The following is a 5910-nucleotide window of genomic DNA, read 5'->3' as shown; positions in this document are numbered from 1 at the left end:
ACAAGGGAATTGAATTTCAGAATCAGAGAGATATTGGTATTGTATTTTTCATGAAAGAAATGTAGAGATAAACTTCATTTCCCAATTATCTCAAAATTACTTTTATTACTGCATTCTTCAGCTGCCATAGAAAGGTTCTTCTTTGGTAAGAAATATGAAAGTAAAAAAAAAAATGTTTTAATGGTTTCTTAAGTATGGAAACTTCAAATGTCTTAGATGAAAAAAAAAATCGTTTTGGGGTTGGCAAGAAGTAATTTCAGTCTTTTAGTGTGAAATAAAAATCATTTTTTTTTCATACAAACAATGAACTTTAATCAATTATATATTTTCCATTTTGTTTGATGACATTTTGTCATCTTTCTGACAACTTCATGGTTCTGCACTCATAGAACTTCTGGTCCTTAGCCAAAAGGTGAAGCAAGTGCAATTTCATCATTATCAAAAGTTTTACCATTCAAAGAGTTTTGCAAACTTCGAAATAAATGGTAATCTGATGGTGCAAGGTCAGGGCTCTATGGTAGATGTGACATCACTTCCCAACTAAGGTCTACTGTTGTCATGGTAGAACATGATTCCTTTACGATTTGCCAATTCTGGCTGTTTTTCTTTGATTGCTTCCTCCAGTTTCATTAGTTGTTGACAGTAAACATCTGAATTGATCATTTGGTTCCTTGGAAGCAGCTAATATACACAACACCTTTGTAATCCCACCAAAGAGCCAGAAGCAGTTTCAGCTGTGTTGGCATCAAAAGGGTTAAACTATGAAGTGGAATAAATCTGCCCCACCAAAACATGTTAATGGTGGGCTAGGGAAAACAAGACAGACGCACCCTATTTTCTCATCCTAATTCCATTGATGTTGTTTTTAAAATAAATAAATATATTTTAGAAAAATATTTCCTGGTGTCATTGTTATGGTAAGTTTGTCATTTATAAAGAATTTTGGTGGTTGTGTTTGTCTGCCAGTAAATTTCAGATTCTATTTTTAGCACCGAAGTAGATGGAATCCTTCCCATTCCCTGTCCATCTTTTAAAGATATCATCTAACAGGAAAATACTGCAACTGTCTTTTTAAAATTTGATGGTTTTTTATTTTTTTTTGGTGGTAAAATTTCTCTTTGCTTCTGTTTTTTTTTTTTCCTTTTGGAGCCAGTAAAACTAGTGATTCTTACATCACTCACTTTTCCGTTGTTGTCATCATCATCATCATCATCATCACCCTCACCACACTCATCACCACCGCCCCCCACTGTCACCGCCACCACCACCATCACCACCACCACTACCACCACCATCATCATCCCCACTGCCACAGTTACCATGACCACCACTACCATGACCACCAGTGCCATCATCACCACCACCGCTAGCACCATCATCACCACCATCATCACCACCATCACCACCACCATCATCAGCATCACTACCATCTCACTACCACCACCACCACCACCACCACCGCCACCACCAGCATCATCTTCAACAACACACAGACACAGATAGCATTCCTCTCTGTTGTGAATGTAAAGTGTTCAAAAAAAAACCAGCCGACTTTTTTTTTTTGTCATTGTGAATTTGTTCCTTCAGTTTAACCTACCATAAATTTATCTCAAGAAGAAGAAGAAGAAAGACTCAAAAATAGAAATAGGTTAAACAAATTTGTGTTTAGAACTTTTTTATGCCTTACATTACAATATATAATTCTCTAAGAGTCAGAATCGGTTCATAATTTGTTTGTTTTTTTTTTTTACCCAATTCCGTCTCTGACTCCATAACTAATAAAGTGTCAGATTTATTGAGCTGTAACTTATCGACAGACTCAAAATACTTATATACATCGCTCTGTTATATCATCATCATCATCATTGTTATCGTTGTCATCATCATCATCATCATCTATCATCCATGTTCCATTGTTCCATGCTTACATGGGTTGTATGGTTTGACAGTAGGTGCTGGTCTGTTTACATCCCCATAACATAGTGGTTTGACAAACAGACCCAACAGAATAAGTACCAGCCTTACATAAAAAAATTAAAAAAGGGCTGGGTGTAGTTTGTTCACCTAAACCCCTTCAAAACAGTGGTCAGAGTGGCCACAGTCCAATGGCTGACACAATTCAGATATATCAGTGATATATAAGCGCAGGAGTAGTTGTGTGGTTAGAAGCTTGCTTCCCAACTACATGGCTCCAGTCGAACCGTCCAACCCATGCCAGCATGGAAAACGAACGTTAAACGATGATGAGGATGATGATGATGTGTGCATAAGAGTATGTTTGTGTCTCCCTATTTTGACGTTGAGCACTGCATGTAACATGAACATCTTTTGGAGGGAGCACCCAACAGAACAACGGTTATATGGGAATGTCCCAACTTTCTCATCAACCACCCAAGAGCGGAGATTAAGGTTTGCTGACCCCTGCTGGAGAAGTAAAGAAGAACTTGTGAGTAATGGACATTATTTACATTATTTACATTTGATGAATATTTGTCCTCATCTTGTTTGTTGTTAACACAATATTTTGGCTGTTATACCCTCCAGCCTTCTTCGGGTGTCTTGGGGAAATTTCGAACCTGGGTTCATATGGTGTAGTGGTTAAGAGTGCGGGCTACAGACCCCAAGATTCCGAGTTCGATTCCAGGCAGTTGTTGTTGTTATTGTTATTGTTGTTGCTGTTGCTGTTCAGGTCACTGCCTAGAATCGAACTCGGAATCTTGAATCTATCAAATGTAAATAATGTACATTACTCACAAGTTCTTCTTTACTTCTCCAGCAGGGGCCAGCAAACCTTAATCTCCGCTCTTGGATGGTTGATGAGAAAGTTGGGACATTCCCATATAACCATTGTTTTGTTGGGCACTCCCTCCAAAAGATGTTCATGTTACAAAATAGGGAGACATAAACATACCCTTATGCACACATCATCATCATCTTCATCATCGTTTAACATTCGTTTTCCATGCTGGCATGGGTTGGACGGTTTGACTGGGATCTGGGAAACCAGGAGGCTGCACCAGGCTCCAATCTGATCTGGCTGTGTTTCTACAGCTGGATGCCCTTCCTAACGCCAACCACTCAGAGAGTGCGGTGGGTGCTTTTTACATGCCACCGGCACGGAAGCCAGACAAGGTGGCACACATATATAAATCTATCCACACACATACACACACACACACACAGCTTCCATCTACTAAAGCCACTGAGAAGGCTTTGGTTGGCTTCGGGTTACAGTTGATGCCACTTGCCCAAGGTGCCATGAAATGGGACTTGAATCCAGAACCCCATGGTTGCGAAGTGAATGTCTTAACCACACCCCCATACCTGCACCTACCATTTTTAATTTTTACAAGGAAAGGCTTGACAGTAACTTCAAAGTTCCATCTTAGAATAATCCTAAAGACAGCAAATAAACCAAAAGTTTCTCAAAATCACAGTCAACTATTTCATTGTAAAAGTTAATATACCAGACACACATACATACATACATGTGTGTGTGTGTGTGTGTGTGATATAAGAGAGATATAATAGAGACCAAGAGAGATTTACCAATATTCCTTTATTCTTTTACTTGTTTCAGTCATTTGACTGCGGCCATGCTGGAGCACCGCCTTTAGTCAAACAAATCGACCCTCAGGGCTTATTCTTTGTAAACCTAGTACTTATTCTATCCGTCCGTTTTGTGGAACCGCTAAGTTATGGGGATGTAAACACACCAACATTGAATGTCAAGTGATGTTGGGGGGGGGGGGACAAACACAGACACACAAATACATACATACATACGAGACAGTCAGAATGATGTAGACACCTCTGATCAGAACCCAATAAGGTTCGAAAATCACTGAAGGTTGTTCATCATTTTTTCAGTCTGCTGAGAAATGACTAAAATTTGCCCTGTTTATAATTATACCATATGTTACACACACACACACACACACACGCACACACACACACACACACACACACACACACACACACACACACACACACACACACATATATATATATATATATATACGATGGGCTTCTTTCAGTTTCCTTCTACCAAATCCACTCTCAAGGCTTTGGTTGGCCTGAGGCTATAGTAGAAGACACTTACCCAAGGTACCATGCAGCGGGACTGAACCTGGAACCATGTGGTTGGGAAGCAAGCTTCTTACTACTCCTGCTCTTATATATTAGTGATATAATATCTGAATTGTGTCAGCCATTGGACTGTGGCCACTCTGGCCCTTTTCTTATTTTTTATGTAAGGCTGGTACTTATTCTGTTGGGACTGTTTGTCAAACAGCTAAGTTATGTTGATGTAAACAGACCAACACCTACTGTCAAGTTATGGGAACACACACACGCACACACACAGTAATCCCTCGACTATCGTGGGTGTTACATTCCAAAACCACTGGGATAGATCAAAATCCGCGAAGTAGAAACAGTACTGTATATTTTCATTATTTTTATAATTTGTATCTATTTATTTTATTATAAATGCAAAACAACACCACGGAGGAATTGATGTAAGCTTAAATAATAAACTGCAATAGGTGAACCACGATATGACAAGGGTACCCTACCAGCACATGTGCTGGTGGCACATGGAAAACAACATTCGAGCGTGGTCGTTGCCAGTGCCACTGGACTGAATCCTGTACTGGTGACACATAAAAAGTTATTTTACTAAATTCTTTGTCATTTTCAAAATAAATTTAAACAAAGGCAGTGTGTAGGAGTGGCTGTGTGGTAAGTAGCTTGCTTACCAACCACATGGTCCCACATGGCATCTTGGGCAAGTGTCTTCTACTATAGCCTCGGGCCGACCAAAGCCTTGAGTGGATTTGGTAGACGGAAACTGAAAGAAGCCTGTCGTATATATGTATATATATATGTATGTGTTTGTATGTCTATGTTTGTCCCCCCAACATCGCTTGACAACCGATGCTGGTGTGTTTATGTCCCCGTAACTTAGCGGTTCGGCAAAAGAGACCGATAGAATAAGTACTAGGCTTCCAAAAGAATAAGCTTGAAATTATTCACTTGAATGTATGGTTCCCAAGAACTATTTTAAAGATTGAAATCTTTTATAGATTGTATGGAATGGGTGATGACCTGCAACGAGGGAGAGACACAATGGCAAATATTTAGATGATTAAGATGATGATAAAATGATAAAATGGGACATTGATGAAAGGGTAAAGAAAGAAGAATGAAATGAGAGACACAATGGTAAGCTTAGGTGAATAACAGGGTGAACCGATGAAATAAGACATCATTGTCATCAGGTAAACAACGAAGAATGAAATGAGAGACACAGCAGTAAGTTTAGATGAATAATGGTGAAATGATAAAAAACAGACATCAAGAAAAATGGCAGGAGTTATTTGGCTAATGAGACGATAAAACAGAAACAAAAGTGAATCGGACTTTGATGATTTTTTAAGTAATAAACTTGTTTTATGAACAATGACCCATTTTTAACCTGCACTACAGCCTTTGATAACTTTTAAGCCAAAATTACTGACCAAATGTAGGAACCATGCCAGTTGGTTTATTTTAATTTTTATTTTTTGTGGTTCATTTTGTGTGGTTTTTTTTCCTTAAATTCATTGTGGTGTTGATATTACATTTGTTTCTTAAACAGAAAAATATGTGTGCCTGGTGGGTGGTGGAGGGTGTCTGGTGGGTGGTGGAGGGTGTCTGGTGGGTGTCTGGTGGATGGTGGAGGGTGTCTGGTGGGTGGTGGAGAGTGTCAGATTATATTAAGAGGATAAAATAGATTACGGGTTTTCAGCAAGGAAAAAAAGATGGGAAGGTTGTGTTGTTATTATTATTCAAGATTGTGTTGTAGTTGTGTCAATATTGTTTCAGCTCTGTTTGTGTGAAAATGTATTATTTAGTGGTGGTGGCCGT

Source organism: Octopus bimaculoides, chromosome 3, assembly GCF_001194135.2.
Source record: "Octopus bimaculoides isolate UCB-OBI-ISO-001 chromosome 3, ASM119413v2, whole genome shotgun sequence".
NCBI lineage: Eukaryota > Metazoa > Mollusca > Cephalopoda > Octopoda > Octopodidae > Octopus > Octopus bimaculoides.
The sequence above is the reverse complement of the archived record's forward strand: the minus strand, read 5'-3'. Positions refer to the sequence as shown.